The sequence below is a fragment of the Schistocerca gregaria genome, unplaced genomic scaffold (genome assembly GCF_023897955.1).
Source record: "Schistocerca gregaria isolate iqSchGreg1 unplaced genomic scaffold, iqSchGreg1.2 ptg000470l, whole genome shotgun sequence".
Lineage (NCBI taxonomy): Eukaryota > Metazoa > Arthropoda > Insecta > Orthoptera > Acrididae > Schistocerca > Schistocerca gregaria.
The window spans coordinates 4,632,829-4,652,274 of NW_026061884.1; positions in this window are offsets into that span (position 1 = coordinate 4,632,829).

Sequence of the window (19,446 nt, forward strand, 5' to 3'; positions counted from 1 at the left end):
GGTCGTCTGCATCATCAGACTTTAGCTGACAACAATTCATATTATCGGCTAATATTTGCAGCTATGGCGACAAATTACTGCTTGGCTACACATCTGACACGTAACCGATGTGCTCTCCAAACCACAACACTTGCTTTTCAGAACATGTCTTTTACACATGTCTACAAAATCACCTTCACCTTCAAATACAGTTTCCTTGCGACTGACAGAGACGTAGGCAAAGTTTAAAGTTGCTATTTCCATTAAATCTCGTTAATCAGAAAAACGGTAATTTACACCTGCAGCGGAACAAAATTCCGTTTCGCCCAGCGTCTGGCTCGAACCCACGACCCTGGGATTAAGTGTCTGACGCTCTACCGACTGAGATAGCCGGCTACCTCGGTGAATATTTGCCGGGTAGCACGTCACACAGTACTCGTTTGGGTTGGGTGGTCCCATACAGCATCTCTCCATGCTGCCTAATGTTTTCCTAACGTCACACTCGTCACGCACTTCACTTTTATGTCATAATCATTTCTGAGAGGCAAAGAAATTGCATGACAACAAGCAGAGCTAGTGGCGTCAAAATTAACACACATACTTTATGTGACTCAAAAGCCGAACGAGTTACTTTCCGACGTTGTTTTAGATGTGCAAGTGCCAGTCAAAACTCGCGGTGTCGGCACTCTGCCGACCATTTCGTTAGTTAACACCGGTCTTGCTGTGTGTGTTTCAAGCTCAAGAGCATCTCCAAGCAAAAAATGGTCAACAGCAACATTCAGACGGTTTCGTACTGCTCAATTGCTACATTAAAACGGTATGTTTCTTTTTCAGAACTGGAAAAACACAAGCGTGACAGCATTCGAACCTGTAATCTTCAGAGCCGAAGTCCGACGCCTTATCCATTAGGCCACACGGTCACTGACGACCAACATTTACATGTATACGACTCATCTCGAAACGCTCACACCCCTGAGGATTTGTGTTTTCGTTCTACACAGCCGCTGCCCCTTGCTCTTTCCCACCCATTCGTTACATTCAACCTCTGACGTGACCGACCAAATATAGACTGAGAAACAAGACCACACACTTTGTGCATTCGGAATCGAAGGCAGGGCGTCCCTCGCCGCATTTGCTACGATGGCCATTTGCTACTTCTGCAGAAGCGGCGGCGGCGACGACGACGACGACGACGACGACGAAGAAGATCGCGAGAGGCTCTGAGATATGTGAGAAATACATCTATAAAATGTAATTCAGACTGCCTCGTCCCACCTTATGCTGTACCGCTTTGGCAAATGCTTTATCTGCGCCATTCGCCTTAATCACATCTGAGAGTAAATCTTAAAAAAACGCCTGTCGCTAATTGTTCGTCATCACAGGTACTGTTTGCTATACGGCCACGACGCGCAACTGATTTCCAAAATTCATCTTTCTCCTGTGAGGATGGAACTTACGACCCCTGGTTTATTAGACCAGTGCTCTACCACTGAGCTAAAGAGGCGCGGCCTAGCGGTACTCTTGGGTACTTCGTCCTTACGGTCGTCTGCATCATCAGACTTTAGCTGACAACAATTCATATTATCGGCTAATATTTGCAGCTATGGCGACAAATTACTGCTTGGCTACACATCTGACACGTAACCGATGTGCTCTCCAAACCACAACACTTGCTTTTCAGAACATGTCTTTTACACATGTCTACAAAATCACCTTCACCTTCAAATACAGTTTCCTTGCGACTGACAGAGACGTAGGCAAAGTTTAAAGTTGCTATTTCCATTAAATCTCGTTAATCAGAAAAACGGTAATTTACACCTGCAGCGGAACAAAATTCCGTTTCGCCCAGCGTCTGGCTCGAACCCACGACCCTGGGATTAAGTGTCTGACGCTCTACCGACTGAGATAGCCGGCTACCTCGGTGAATATTTGCCGGGTAGCACGTCACACAGTACTCGTTTGGGTTGGGTGGTTCCATACAGCATCTCTCCATGCTGCCTAATGTTTTCCTAACGTCACACTCGTCACGCACTTCACTTTTATGTCATAATCATTTCTGAGAGGCAAAGAAATTGCATGACAACAAGCAGAGCTAGTGGCGTCAAAATTAACACACATACTTTATGTGACTCAAAAGCCGAACGAGTTACTTTCCGACGTTGTTTTAGATGTGCAAGTGCCAGTCAAAACTCGCGGTGTCGGCACTCTGCCGACCATTTCGTTAGTTAACACCGGTCTTGCTGTGTGTGTTTCAAGCTCAAGAGCATCTCCAAGCAAAAAATGGTCAACAGCAACATTCAGACGGTTTCGTACTGCTCAATTGCTACATTAAAACGGTATGTTTCTTTTTCAGAACTGGAAAAACACAAGCGTGACAGCATTCGAACCTGTAATCTTCAGAGCCGAAGTCCGACGCCTTATCCATTAGGCCACACGGTCACTGACGACCAACATTTACATGTATACGACTCATCTCGAAACGCTCACACCCCTGAGGATTTGTGTTTTCGTTCTACACAGCCGCTGCCCCTTGCTCTTTCCCACCCATTCGTTACATTCAACCTCTGACGTGACCGACCAAATATAGACTGAGAAACAAGACCACACACTTTGTGCATTCGGAATCGAAGGCAGGGCGTCCCTCGCCGCATTTGCTACGATGGCCATTTGCTACTTCTGCAGAAGCGGCGGCGGCGACGACGACGACGACGACGACGACGAAGAAGATCGCGAGAGGCTCTGAGATATGTGAGAAATACATCTATAAAATGTAATTCAGACTGCCTCGTCCCACCTTATGCTGTACCGCTTTGGCAAATGCTTTATCTGCGCCATTCGCCTTAATCACATCTGAGAGTAAATCTTAAAAAAACGCCTGTCGCTAATTGTTCGTCATCACAGGTACTGTTTGCTATACGGCCACGACGCGCAACTGATTTCCAAAATTCATCTTTCTCCTGTGAGGATGGAACTTACGACCCCTGGTTTATTAGACCAGTGCTCTACCACTGAGCTAAAGAGGCGCGGCCTAGCGGTACTCTTGGGTACTTCGTCCTTACGGTCGTCTGCATCATCAGACTTTAGCTGACAACAATTCATATTATCGGCTAATATTTGCAGCTATGGCGACAAATTACTGCTTGGCTACACATCTGACACGTAACCGATGTGCTCTCCAAACCACAACACTTGCTTTTCAGAACATGTCTTTTACACATGTCTACAAAATCACCTTCACCTTCAAATACAGTTTCCTTGCGACTGACAGAGACGTAGGCAAAGTTTAAAGTTGCTATTTCCATTAAATCTCGTTAATCAGAAAAACGGTAATTTACACCTGCAGCGGAACAAAATTCCGTTTCGCCCAGCGTCTGGCTCGAACCCACGACCCTGGGATTAAGTGTCTGACGCTCTACCGACTGAGATAGCCGGCTACCTCGGTGAATATTTGCCGGGTAGCACGTCACACAGTACTCGTTTGGGTTGGGTGGTTCCATACAGCATCTCTCCATGCTGCCTAATGTTTTCCTAACGTCACACTCGTCACGCACTTCACTTTTATGTCATAATCATTTCTGAGAGGCAAAGAAATTGCATGACAACAAGCAGAGCTAGTGGCGTCAAAATTAACACACATACTTTATGTGACTCAAAAGCCGAACGAGTTACTTTCCGACGTTGTTTTAGATGTGCAAGTGCCAGTCAAAACTCGCGGTGTCGGCACTCTGCCGACCATTTCGTTAGTTAACACCGGTCTTGCTGTGTGTGTTTCAAGCTCAAGAGCATCTCCAAGCAAAAAATGGTCAACAGCAACATTCAGACGGTTTCGTACTGCTCAATTGCTACATTAAAACGGTATGTTTCTTTTTCAGAACTGGAAAAACACAAGCGTGACAGCATTCGAACCTGTAATCTTCAGAGCCGAAGTCCGACGCCTTATCCATTAGGCCACAAGGTCACTGACGACCAACATTTACATGTATACGACTCATCTCGAAACACTCACACCCCTGAGGATTTGTGTTTTCGTTCTACACAGCCGCTGCCCCTTGCTCTTTCCCACCCATTCGTTACATTCAACCTCTGACGTGACCGACCAAATATAGACTGAGAAACAAGACCACACACTTTGTGCATTCGGAATCGAAGGCAGGGCGTCCCTCGCCGCATTTGCTACGATGGCCATTTGCTACTTCTGCAGAAGCGGCGGCGGCGACGACGACGACGACGACGACGACGACGAAGATCGCGAGAGGCTCTGAGATATGTGAGAAATACATCTATAAAATGTAATTCAGACTGCCTCGTCCCACCTTATGCTGTACCGCTTTGGCAAATGCTTTATCTGCGCCATTCGCCTTAATCACATCTGAGAGTAAATCTTAAAAAAACGCCTGTCGCTAATTGTTCGTCATCACAGGTACTGTTTGCTATACGGCCACGACGCGCAACTGATTTCCAAAATTCATCTTTCTCCTGTGAGGATGGAACTTACGACCCCTGGTTTATTAGACCAGTGCTCTACCACTGAGCTAAAGAGGCGCGGCCTAGCGGTACTCTTGGGTACTTCGTCCTTACGGTCGTCTGCATCATCAGACTTTAGCTGACAACAATTCATATTATCGGCTAATATTTGCAGCTATGGCGACAAATTACTGCTTGGCTACACATCTGACACGTAACCGATGTGCTCTCCAAACCACAACACTTGCTTTTCAGAACATGTCTTTTACACATGTCTACAAAATCACCTTCACCTTCAAATACAGTTTCCTTGCGACTGACAGAGACGTAGGCAAAGTTTAAAGTTGCTATTTCCATTAAATCTCGTTAATCAGAAAAACGGTAATTTACACCTGCAGCGGAACAAAATTCCGTTTCGCCCAGCGTCTGGCTCGAACCCACGACCCTGGGATTAAGTGTCTGACGCTCTACCGACTGAGATAGCCGGCTACCTCGGTGAATATTTGCCGGGTAGCACGTCACACAGTACTCGTTTGGGTTGGGTGGTCCCATACAGCATCTCTCCATGCTGCCTAATGTTTTCCTAACGTCACACTCGTCACGCACTTCACTTTTATGTCATAATCATTTCTGAGAGGCAAAGAAATTGCATGACAACAAGCAGAGCTAGTGGCGTCAAAATTAACACACATACTTTATGTGACTCAAAAGCCGAACGAGTTACTTTCCGACGTTGTTTTAGATGTGCAAGTGCCAGTCAAAACTCGCGGTGTCGGCACTCTGCCGACCATTTCGTTAGTTAACACCGGTCTTGCTGTGTGTGTTTCAAGCTCAAGAGCATCTCCAAGCAAAAAATGGTCAACAGCAACATTCAGACGGTTTCGTACTGCTCAATTGCTACATTAAAACGGTATGTTCCTTTTTCAGAACTGGAAAAACACAAGCGTGACAGCATTCGAACCTGTATTCTTCAGAGCCGAAGTCCGACGCCTTATCCATTAGGCCACACGGTCACTGACGACCAACATTTACATGTATACGACTCATCTCGAAACGCTCACACCCCTGAGGATTTGTGTTTTCGTTCTACACAGCCGCTGCCCCTTGCTCTTTCCCACCCATTCGTTACATTCAACCTCTGACGTGACCGACCAAATATAGACTGAGAAACAAGACCACACACTTTGTGCATTAGGAATCGAAGGCAGGGCGTCCCTCGCCGCATTTGCTACGATGGCCATTTGCTACTTCTGCAGAAGCGGCGGCGGCGACGACGACGACGACGACGACGACGACGACGACGAAGATCGCGAGAGGCTCTGAGATATGTGAGAAATACATCTATAAAATGTAATTCAGACTGCCTCGTCCCACCTTATGCTGTACCGCTTTGGCAAATGCTTTATCTGCGCCATTCGCCTTAATCACATCTGAGAGTAAATCTTAAAAAAACGCCTGTCGCTAATTGTTCGTCATCACAGGTACTGTTTGCTATACGGCCACGACGCGCAACTGATTTCCAAAATTCATCTTTCTCCTGTGAGGATGGAACTTACGACCCCTGGTTTATTAGACCAGTGCTCTACCACTGAGCTAAAGAGGCGCGGCCTAGCGGTACTCTTGGGTACTTCGTCCTTACGGTCGTCTGCATCATCAGACTTTAGCTGACAACAATTCATATTATCGGCTAATATTTGCAGCTATGGCGACAAATTACTGCTTGGCTACACATCTGACACGTAACCGATGTGCTCTCCAAACCACAACACTTGCTTTTCAGAACATGTCTTTTACACATGTCTACAAAATCACCTTCACCTTCAAATACAGTTTCCTTGCGACTGACAGAGACGTAGGCAAAGTTTAAAGTTGCTATTTCCATTAAATCTCGTTAATCAGAAAAACGGTAATTTACACCTGCAGCGGAACAAAATTCCGTTTCGCCCAGCGTCTGGCTCGAACCCACGACCCTGGGATTAAGTGTCTGACGCTCTACCGACTGAGATAGCCGGCTACCTCGGTGAATATTTGCCGGGTAGCACGTCACACAGTACTCGTTTGGGTTGGGTGGTCCCATACAGCATCTCTCCATGCTGCCTAATGTTTTCCTAACGTCACACTCGTCACGCACTTCACTTTTATGTCATAATCATTTCTGAGAGGCAAAGAAATTGCATGACAACAAGCAGAGCTAGTGGCGTCAAAATTAACACACATACTTTATGTGACTCAAAAGCCGAACGAGTTACTTTCCGACGTTGTTTTAGATGTGCAAGTGCCAGTCAAAACTCGCGGTGTCGGCACTCTGCCGACCATTTCGTTAGTTAACACCGGTCTTGCTGTGTGTGTTTCAAGCTCAAGAGCATCTCCAAGCAAAAAATGGTCAACAGCAACATTCAGACGGTTTCGTACTGCTCAATTGCTACATTAAAACGGTATGTTTCTTTTTCAGAACTGGAAAAACACAAGCGTGACAGCATTCGGACCTGTAATCTTCAGAGCCGAAGTCCGACGCCTTATCCATTAGGCCACACGGTCACTGACGACCAACATTTACATGTATACGACTCATCTCGAAACGCTCACACCCCTGAGGATTTGTGTTTTCGTTCTACACAGCCGCTGCCCCTTGCTCTTTCCCACCCATTCGTTACATTCAACCTCTGACGTGACCGACCAAATATAGACTGAGAAACAAGACCACACACTTTGTGCATTAGGAATCGAAGGCAGGGCGTCCCTCGCCGCATTTGCTACGATGGCCATTTGCTACTTATGCAGAAGCGGCGGCGGCGACGACGACGACGACGACGACGACGAAGATCGCGAGAGGCTCTGAGATATGTGAGAAATACATCTATAAAATGTAATTCAGACTGCCTCGTCCCACCTTATGCTGTACCGCTTTGGCAAATGCTTTATCTGCGCCATTCGCCTTAATCACATCTGAGAGTAAATCTTAAAAAAACGCCTGTCGCTAATTGTTCGTCATCACAGGTACTGTTTGCTATACGGCCACGACGCGCAACTGATTTCCAAAATTCATCTTTCTCCTGTGAGGATGGAACTTACGACCCCTGGTTTATTAGACCAGTGCTCTACCACTGAGCTAAAGAGGCGCGGCCTAGCGGTACTCTTGGGTACTTCGTCCTTACGGTCGTCTGCATCATCAGACTTTAGCTGACAACAATTCATATTATCGGCTAATATTTGCAGCTATGGCGACAAATTACTGCTTGGCTACACATCTGACACGTAACCGATGTGCTCTCCAAACCACAACACTTGCTTTTCAGAACATGTCTTTTACACATGTCTACAAAATCACCTTCACCTTCAAATACAGTTTCCTTGCGACTGACAGAGACGTAGGCAAAGTTTAAAGTTGCTATTTCCATTAAATCTCGTTAATCAGAAAAACGGTAATTTACACCTGCAGCGGAACAAAATTCCGTTTCGCCCAGCGTCTGGCTCGAACCCACGACCCTGGGATTAAGTGTCTGACGCTCTACCGACTGAGATAGCCGGCTACCTCGGTGAATATTTGCCGGGTAGCACGTCACACAGTACTCGTTTGGGTTGGGTGGTCCCATACAGCATCTCTCCATGCTGCCTAATGTTTTCCTAACGTCACACTCGTCACGCACTTCACTTTTATGTCATAATCATTTCTGAGAGGCAAAGAAATTGCATGACAACAAGCAGAGCTAGTGGCGTCAAAATTAACACACATACTTTATGTGACTCAAAAGCCGAACGAGTTACTTTCCGACGTTGTTTTAGATGTGCAAGTGCCAGTCAAAACTCGCGGTGTCGGCACTCTGCCGACCATTTCGTTAGTTAACACCGGTCTTGCTGTGTGTGTTTCAAGCTCAAGAGCATCTCCAAGCAAAAAATGGTCAACAGCAACATTCAGACGGTTTCGTACTGCTCAATTGCTACATTAAAACGGTATGTTTCTTTTTCAGAACTGGAAAAACACAAGCGTGACAGCATTCGAACCTGTAATCTTCAGAGCCGAAGTCCGACGCCTTATCCATTAGGCCACACGGTCACTGACGACCAACATTTACATGTATACGACTCATCTCGAAACGCTCACACCCCTGAGGATTTGTGTTTTCGTTCTACACAGCCGCTGCCCCTTGCTCTTTCCCACCCATTCGTTACATTCAACCTCTGACGTGACCGACCAAATATAGACTGAGAAACAAGACCACACACTTTGTGCATTCGGAATCGAAGGCAAGCGTCCCTCGCCGCATTTGCTACGATGGCCATTTGCTACTTCTGCAGAAGCGGCGGCGGCGACGACGACGACGACGACGAAGATCGCGAGAGGCTCTGAGATATGTGAGAAATACATCTATAAAATGTAATTCAGACTGCCTCGTCCCACCTTATGCTGTACCGCTTTGGCAAATGCTTTATCTGCGCCATTCGCCTTAATCACATCTGAGAGTAAATCTTAAAAAAACGCCTGTCGCTAATTGTTCGTCATCACAGGTACTGTTTGCTATACGGCCACGACGCGCAACTGATTTCCAAAATTCATCTTTCTCCTGTGAGGATGGAACTTACGACCCCTGGTTTATTAGACCAGTGCTCTACCACTGAGCTAAAGAGGCGCGGCCTAGCGGTACTCTTGGGTACTTCGTCCTTACGGTCGTCTGCATCATCAGACTTTAGCTGACAACAATTCATATTATCGGCTAATATTTGCAGCTATGGCGACAAATTACTGCTTGGCTACACATCTGACACGTAACCGATGTGCTCTCCAAACCACAACACTTGCTTTTCAGAACATGTCTTTTACACATGTCTACAAAATCACCTTCACCTTCAAATACAGTTTCCTTGCGACTGACAGAGACGTAGGCAAAGTTTAAAGTTGCTATTTCCATTAAATCTCGTTAATCAGAAAAACGGTAATTTACACCTGCAGCGGAACAAAATTCCGTTTCGCCCAGCGTCTGGCTCGAACCCACGACCCTGGGATTAAGTGTCTGACGCTCTACCGACTGAGATAGCCGGCTACCTCGGTGAATATTTGCCGGGTAGCACGTCACACAGTACTCGTTTGGGTTGGGTGGTCCCATACAGCATCTCTCCATGCTGCCTAATGTTTTCCTAACGTCACACTCGTCACGCACTTCACTTTTATGTCATAATCATTTCTGAGAGGCAAAGAAATTGCATGACAACAAGCAGAGCTAGTGGCGTCAAAATTAACACACATACTTTATGTGACTCAAAAGCCGAACGAGTTACTTTCCGACGTTGTTTTAGATGTGCAAGTGCCAGTCAAAACTCGCGGTGTCGGCACTCTGCCGACCATTTCGTTAGTTAACACCGGTCTTGCTGTGTGTGTTTCAAGCTCAAGAGCATCTCCAAGCAAAAAATGGTCAACAGCAACATTCAGACGGTTTCGTACTGCTCAATTGCTACATTAAAACGGTATGTTTCTTTTTCAGAACTGGAAAAACACAAGCGTGACAGCATTCGAACCTGTAATCTTCAGAGCCGAAGTCCGACGCCTTATCCATTAGGCCACACGGTCACTGACGACCAACATTTACATGTATACGACTCATCTCGAAACGCTCACACCCCTGAGGATTTGTGTTTTCGTTCTACACAGCCGCTGCCCCTTGCTCTTTCCCACCCATTCGTTACATTCAACCTCTGACGTGACCGACCAAATATAGACTGAGAAACAAGACCACACACTTTGTGCATTCGGAATCGAAGGCAGGCCGTCCCTCGCCGCATTTGCTACGATGGCCATTTGCTACTTCTGCAGAAGCGGCGGCGGCGACGACGACGACGACGACGACGACGACGAAGATCGCGAGAGGCTCTGAGATATGTGAGAAATACATCTATAAAATGTAATTCAGACTGCCTCGTCCCACCTTATGCTGTACCGCTTTGGCAAATGCTTTATCTGCGCCATTCGCCTTAATCACATCTGAGAGTAAATCTTAAAAAAACGCCTGTCGCTAATTGTTCGTCATCACAGGTACTGTTTGCTATACGGCCACGACGCGCAACTGATTTCCAAAATTCATCTTTCTCCTGTGAGGATGGAACTTACGACCCCTGGTTTATTAGACCAGTGCTCTACCACTGAGCTAACGAGGCGCGGCCTAGCGGTACTCTTGGGTACTTCGTCCTTACGGTCGTCTGCATCATCAGACTTTAGCTGACAACAATTCATATTATCGGCTAATATTTGCAGCTATGGCGACAAATTACTGCTTGGCTACACATCTGACACGTAACCGATGTGCTCTCCAAACCACAACACTTGCTTTTCAGAACATGTCTTTTACACATGTCTACAAAATCACCTTCACCTTCAAATACAGTTTCCTTGCGACTGACAGAGACGTAGGCAAAGTTTAAAGTTGCTATTTCCATTAAATCTCGTTAATCAGAAAAACGGTAATTTACACCTGCAGCGGAACAAAATTCCGTTTCGCCCAGCGTCTGGCTCGAACCCACGACCCTGGGATTAAGTGTCTGACGCTCTACCGACTGAGATAGCCGGCTACCTCGGTGAATATTTGCCGGGTAGCACGTCACACAGTACTCGTTTGGGTTGGGTGGTCCCATACAGCATCTCTCCATGCTGCCTAATGTTTTCCTAACGTCACACTCGTCACGCACTTCACTTTTATGTCATAATCATTTCTGAGAGGCAAAGAAATTGCATGACAACAAGCAGAGCTAGTGGCGTCAAAATTAACACACATACTTTATGTGACTCAAAAGCCGAACGAGTTACTTTCCGACGTTGTTTTAGATGTGCAAGTGCCAGTCAAAACTCGCGGTGTCGGCACTCTGCCGACCATTTCGTTAGTTAACACCGGTCTTGCTGTGTGTGTTTCAAGCTCAAGAGCATCTCCAAGCAAAAAATGGTCAACAGCAACATTCAGACGGTTTCGTACTGCTCAATTGCTACATTAAAACGGTATGTTTCTTTTTCAGAACTGGAAAAACACAAGCGTGACAGCATTCGAACCTGTAATCTTCAGAGCCGAAGTCCGACGCCTTATCCATTAGGCCACACGGTCACTGACGACCAACATTTACATGTATACGACTCATCTCGAAACGCTCACACCCCTGAGGATTTGTGTTTTCGTTCTACACAGCCGCTGCCCCTTGCTCTTTCCCACCCATTCGTTACATTCAACCTCTGACGTGACCGACCAAATATAGACTGAGAAACAAGACCACACACTTTGTGCATTCGGAATCGAAGGCAGGCCGTCCCTCGCCGCATTTGCTACGATGGCCATTTGCTACTTCTGCAGAAGCGGCGGCGGCGACGACGACGACGACGACGACGACGACGACGACGACGACGACGACGAAGATCGCGAGAGGCTCTGAGATATGTGAGAAATACATCTATAAAATGTAATTCAGACTGCCTCGTCCCACCTTATGCTGTACCGCTTTGGCAAATGCTTTATCTGCGCCATTCGCCTTAATCACATCTGAGAGTAAATCTTAAAAAAACGCCTGTCGCTAATTGTTCGTCATCACAGGTACTGTTTGCTATACGGCCACGACGCGCAACTGATTTCCAAAATTCATCTTTCTCCTGTGAGGATGGAACTTACGACCCCTGGTTTATTAGACCAGTGCTCTACCACTGAGCTAAAGAGGCGCGGCCTAGCGGTACTTTTAGGTACTTCGTCCTTACGGTCGTCTGCATCATCAGACTTTAGCTGACAACAATTCAAATTATCGGCTAATATTTGCAGCTATGGCGACAAATTACTGCTTGGCTACACATCTGACACGTAACCGATGTGCTCTCCAAACCACAACACTTGCTTTTCAGAACATGTCTTTTACACATGTCTACAAAATCACCTTCACCTTCAAATACAGTTTCCTTGCGACTGACAGAGACGTAGGCAAAGTTTAAAGTTGCTATTTCCATTAAATCTCGTTAATCAGAAAAACGGTAATTTACACCTGCAGCGGAACAAAATTCCGTTTCGCCCAGCGTCTGGCTCGAACCCACGACCCTGGGATTAAGTGTCTGACGCTCTACCGACTGAGATAGCCGGCTACCTCGGTGAATATTTGCCGGGTAGCACGTCACACAGTACTCGTTTGGGTTGGGTGGTCCCATACAGCATCTCTCCATGCTGCCTAATGTTTTCCTAACGTCACACTCGTCACGCACTTCACTTTTATGTCATAATCATTTCTGAGAGGCAAAGAAATTGCATGACAACAAGCAGAGCTAGTGGCGTCAAAATTAACACACATACTTTATGTGACTCAAAAGCCGAACGAGTTACTTTCCGACGTTGTTTTAGATGTGCAAGTGCCAGTCAAAACTCGCGGTGTCGGCACTCTGCCGACCATTTCGTTAGTTAACACCGGTCTTGCTGTGTGTGTTTCAAGCTCAAGAGCATCTCCAAGCAAAAAATGGTCAACAGCAACATTCAGACGGTTTCGTACTGCTCAATTGCTACATTAAAACGGTATGTTTCTTTTTCAGAACTGGAAAAACACAAGCGTGACAGCATTCGAACCTGTAATCTTCAGAGCCGAAGTCCGACGCCTTATCCATTAGGCCACACGGTCACTGACGACCAACATTTACATGTATACGACTCATCTCGAAACGCTCACACCCCTGAGGATTTGTGTTTTCGTTCTACACAGCCGCTGCCCCTTGCTCTTTCCCACCCATTCGTTACATTCAACCTCTGACGTGACCGACCAAATATAGACTGAGAAACAAGACCACACACTTTGTGCATTCGGAATCGAAGGCAGGCCGTCCCTCGCCGCATTTGCTACGATGGCCATTTGCTACTTCTGCAGAAGCGGCGGCGGCGACGACGACGACGACGACGACGACGACGAAGATCGCGAGAGACTCTGAGATATGTGAGAAATACATCTATAAAATGTAATTCAGACTGCCTCGTCCCACCTTATGCTGTACCGCTTTGGCAAATGCTTTATCTGCGCCATTCGCCTTAATCACATCTGAGAGTAAATCTTAAAAAAACGCCTGTCGCTAATTGTTCGTCATCACAGGTACTGTTTGCTATACGGCCACGACGCGCAACTGATTTCCAAAATTCATCTTTCTCCTGTGAGGATGGAACTTACGACCCCTGGTTTATTAGACCAGTGCTCTACCACTGAGCTAAAGAGGCGCGGCCTAGCGGTACTCTTGGGTACTTCGTCCTTACGGTCGTCTGCATCATCAGACTTTAGCTGACAACAATTCATATTATCGGCTAATATTTGCAGCTATGGCGACAAATTACTGCTTGGCTACACATCTGACACGTAACCGATGTGCTCTCCAAACCACAACACTTGCTTTTCAGAACATGTCTTTTACACATGTCTACAAAATCACCTTCACCTTCAAATACAGTTTCCTTGCGACTGACAGAGACGTAGGCAAAGTTTAAAGTTGCTATTTCCATTAAATCTCGTTAATCAGAAAAACGGTAATTTACACCTGCAGCGGAACAAAATTCCGTTTCGCCCAGCGTCTGGCTCGAACCCAGGACCCTGGGATTAAGTGTCTGACGCTCTACCGACTGAGATAGCCGGCTACCTCGGTGAATATTTGCCGGGTAGCACGTCACACAGTACTCGTTTGGGTTGGGTGGTCCCATACAGCATCTCTCCATGCTGCCTAATGTTTTCCTAACGTCACACTCGTCACGCACTTCACTTTTATGTCATAATCATTTCTGAGAGGCAAAGAAATTGCATGACAACAAGCAGAGCTAGTGGCGTCAAAATTAACACACATACTTTATGTGACTCAAAAGCCGAACGAGTTACTTTCCGACGTTGTTTTAGATGTGCAAGTGCCAGTCAAAACTCGCGGTGTCGGCACTCTGCCGACCATTTCGTTAGTTAACACCGGTCTTGCTGTGTGTGTTTCAAGCTCAAGAGCATCTCCAAGCAAAAAATGGTCAACAGCAACATTCAGACGGTTTCGTACTGCTCAATTGCTACATTAAAACGGTATGTTTCTTTTTCAGAACTGGAAAAACACAAGCGTGACAGCATTCGAACCTGTAATCTTCAGAGCCGAAGTCCGACGCCTTATCCATTAGGCCACACGGTCACTGACGACCAACATTTACATGTATACGACTCATCTCGAAACGCTCACACCCCTGAGGATTTGTGTTTTCGTTCTACACAGCCGCTGCCCCTTGCTCTTTCCCACCCATTCGTTACATTCAACCTCTGACGTGACCGACCAAATATAGACTGAGAAACAAGACCACACACTTTGTGCATTCGGAATCGAAGGCAGGGCGTCCCTCGCCGCATTTGCTACGATGGCCATTTGCTACTTCTGCAGAAGCGGCGGCGGCGACGACGACGACGACGACGACGACGAAGATCGCGAGAGGCTCTGAGATATGTGAGAAATACATCTATAAAATGTAATTCAGACTGCCTCGTCCCACCTTATGCTGTACCGCTTTGGCAAATGCTTTATCTGCGCCATTCGCCTTAATCACATCTGAGAGTAAATCTTAAAAAAACGCCTGTCGCTAATTGTTCGTCATCACAGGTACTGTTTGCTATACGGCCACGACGCGCAACTGATTTCCAAAATTCATCTTTCTCCTGTGAGGATGGAACTTACGACCCCTGGTTTATTAGACCAGTGCTCTACCACTGAGCTAAAGAGGCGCGGCCTAGCGGTACTCTTGGGTACTTCGTCCTTACGGTCGTCTGCATCATCAGACTTTAGCTGACAACAATTCATATTATCGGCTAATATTTGCAGCTATGGCGACAAATTACTGCTTGGCTACACATCTGACACGTAACCGATGTGCTCTCCAAACCACAACACTTGCTTTTCAGAACATGTCTTTTACACATGTCTACAAAATCACCTTCACCTTCAAATACAGTTTCCTTGCGACTGACAGAGACGTAGGCAAAGTTTAAAGTTGCTATTTCCATTAAATCTCGTTAATCAGAAAAACGGTAATTTACACCTGCAGCGGAACAAAATTCCGTTTCGCCCAGCGTCTGGCTCGAACCCACGACCCTGGGATTAAGTGTCTAACGCTCTACCGACTGAGATAGCCGGCTACCTCGGTGAATATTTGCCGGGTAGCACGTCACACAGTACTCGTTTGGGTTGGGTGGTCCCATACAGCATCTCTCCATGCTGCCTAATGTTTTCCTAACGTCACACTCGTCACGCACTTCACTTTTATGTCATAATCATTTCTGAGAGGCAAAGAAATTGCATGACAACAAGCAGAGCTAGTGGCGTCAAAATTAACACACATACTTTATGTGACTCAAAAGCCGAACGAGTTACTTTCCGACGTTGTTTTAGATGTGCAAGTGCCAGTCAAAACTCGCGGTGTCGGCACTCTGCCGACCATTTCGTTAGTTAACACCGGTCTTGCTGTGTGTGTTTCAAGCTCAAGAGCATCTCCAAGCAAAAAATGGTCAACAGCAACATTCAGACGGTTTCGTACTGCTCAATTGCTACATTAAAACGGTATGTTTCTTTTTCAGAACTGGAAAAACACAAGCGTGACAGCATTCGAACCTGTAATCTTCAGAGCCGAAGTCCGACGCCTTATCCATTAGGCCACACGGTCACTGACGACCAACATTTACATGTATACGACTCATCTCGAAACGCTCACACCCCTGAGGATTTGTGTTTTCGTTCTACACAGCCGCTGCCCCTTGCTCTTTCCCACCCATTCGTTACATTCAACCTCTGACGTGACCGACCAAATATAGACTGAGAAACAAGACCACACACTTTGTGCATTCGGAATCGAAGGCAGGCCGTCCCTCGCCGCATTTGCTACGATGGCCATTTGCTACTTCTGCAGAAGCGGCGGCGGCGGCGACGACGACGACGACGACGACGACGACGAAGATCGCGAGAGGCTCTGAGATATGTGAGAAATACATCTATAAAATGTAATTCAGACTGCCTCGTCCCACCTTATGCTGTACCGCTTTGGCAAATGCTTTATCTGCGCCATTCGCCTTAATCACATCTGAGAGTAAATCTTAAAAAAACGCCTGTCGCTAATTGTTCGTCATCACAGGTACTGTTTGCTATACGGCCACGACGCGCAACTGATTTCCAAAATTCATCTTTCTCCTGTGAGGATGGAACTTACGACCCCTGGTTTATTAGACCAGTGCTCTACCACTGAGCTAACGAGGCGCGGCCTAGCGGTACTCTTGGGTACTTCGTCCTTACGGTCGTCTGCATCATCAGACTTTAGCTGACAACAATTCATATTATCGGCTAATATTTGCAGCTATGGCGACAAATTACTGCTTGGCTACACATCTGACACGTAACCGATGTGCTCTCCAAACCACAACACTTGCTTTTCAGAACATGTCTTTTACACATGTCTACAAAATCACCTTCACCTTCAAATACAGTTTCCTTGCGACTGACAGAGACGTAGGCAAAGTTTAAAGTTGCTATTTCCATTAAATCTCGTTAATCAGAAAAACGGTAATTTACACCTGCAGCGGAACAAAATTCCGTTTCGCCCAGCGTCTGGCTCGAACCCACGACCCTGGGATTAAGTGTCTGACGCTCTACCGACTGAGATAGCCGGCTACCTCGGTGAATATTTGCCGGGTAGCACGTCACACAGTACTCGTTTGGGTTGGGTGGTCCCATACAGCATCTCTCCATGCTGCCTAATGTTTTCCTAACGTCACACTCGTCACGCACTTCACTTTTATGTCATAATCATTTCTGAGAGGCAAAGAAATTGCATGACAACAAGCAGAGCTAGTGGCGTCAAAATTAACACACATACTTTATGTGACTCAAAAGCCGAACGAGTTACTTTCCGACGTTGTTTTAGATGTGCAAGTGCCAGTCAAAACTCGCGGTGTCGGCACTCTGCCGACCATTTCGTTAGTTAACACCGGTCTTGCTGTGTGTGTTTCAAGCTCAAGAGCATCTCCAAGCAAAAAATGGTCAACAGCAACATTCAGACGGTTTCGTACTGCTCAATTGCTACATTAAAACGGTATGTTTCTTTTTCAGAACTGGAAAAACACAAGCGTGACAGCATTCGAACCTGTAATCTTCAGAGCCGAAGTCCGACGCCTTATCCATTAGGCCACACGGTCACTGACGACCAACATTTACATGTATACGACTCATCTCGAAACGCTCACACCCCTGAGGATTTGTGTTTTCGTTCTACACAGCCGCTGCCCCTTGCTCTTTCCCACCCATTCGTTACATTCAACCTCTGACGTGACCGACCAAATATAGACTGAGAAACAAGACCACACACTTTGTGCATTCGGAATCGAAGGCAGGGCGTCCCTCGCCGCATTTGCTACGATGGCCATTTGCTACTTCTGCAGAAGCGGCGGCGGCGACGACGACGACGACGACGACGACGACGACGACGACGAAGATCGCGAGAGGCTCTGAGATATGTGAGAAATACATCTATAAAATGTAATTCAGACTGCCTCGTCCCACCTTATGCTGTACCGCTTTGGCAAATGCTTTATCTGCGCCATTCGCCTTAATCACATCTGAGAGTAAATCTTAAAAAAACGCCTGTCGCTAATTGTTCGTCATCACAGGTACTGTTTGCTATACGGCCACGACGCGCAACTGATTTCCAAAATTCATCTTTCTCCTGTGAGGATGGAACTTACGACCCCTGGTTTATTAGACCAGTGCTCTACCACTGAGCTAAAGAGGCGCGGCCTAGCGGTACTCTTGGGTACTTCGTCCTTACGGTCGTCTGCATCATCAGACTTTAGCTGACAACAATTCATATTATCGGCTAATATTTGCAGCTATGGCGACAAATTACTGCTTGGCTACACATCTGACACGTAACCGATGTGCTCTCCAAACCACAACACTTGCTTTTCAGAACATGTCTTTTACACATGTCTACAAAATCACCTTCACCTTCAAATACAGTTTCCTTGCGACTGACAGAGACGTAGGCAAAGTTTAAAGTTGCTATTTCCATTAAATCTCGTTAATCAGAAAAACGGTAATTTACACCTGCAGCGGAACAAAATTCCGTTTCGCCCAGCGTCTGGCTCGAACCCACGACCCTGGGATTAAGTGTCTGACGCTCTACCGACTGAGATAGCCGGCTACCTCGGTGAATATTTGCCGGGTAGCACGTCACACAGTACTCGTTTGGGTTGGGTGGTCCCATACAGCATCTCTCCATGCTGCCTAATGTTTTCCTAACGTCACACTCGTCACGCACTTCACTTTTATGTCATAATCATTTCTGAGAGGCAAAGAAATTGCATGACAACAAGCAGAGCTAGTGGCGTCAAAATTAACACACATACTTTATGTGACTCAAAAGCCGAACGAGTTACTTTCCGACGTTGTTTTAGATGTGCAAGTGCCAGTCAAAACTCGCGGTGTCGGCACTCTGCCGACCATTTCGTTAGTTAACACCGGTCTTGCTGTGTGTGTTTCAAGCTCAAGAGCATCTCCAAGCAAAAAATGGTCAACAGCAACATTCAGACGGTTTCGTACTGCTCAATTGCTACATTAAAACGGTATGTTTCTTTTTCAGAACTGGAAAAACACAAGCGTGACAGCATTCGAACCTGTAATCTTCAGAGCCGAAGTCCGACGCCTTATCCATTAGGCCACACGGTCACTGACGACCAACATTTACATGTATACGACTCATCTCGAAACGCTCACACCCCTGAGGATTTGTGTTTTCGTTCTACACAGCCGCTGCCCCTTGCTCTTTCCCACCCATTCGTTACATTCAACCTCTGACGTGACCGACCAAATATAGACTGAGAAACAAGACCACACACTTTGTGCATTCGGAATCGAAGGCAGGGCGTCCCTCGCCGCATTTGCTACGATGGCCATTTGCTACTTCTGCAGAAGCGGCGGCGGCGACGACGACGACGACGACGACGACGACGACGACGAAGATCGCG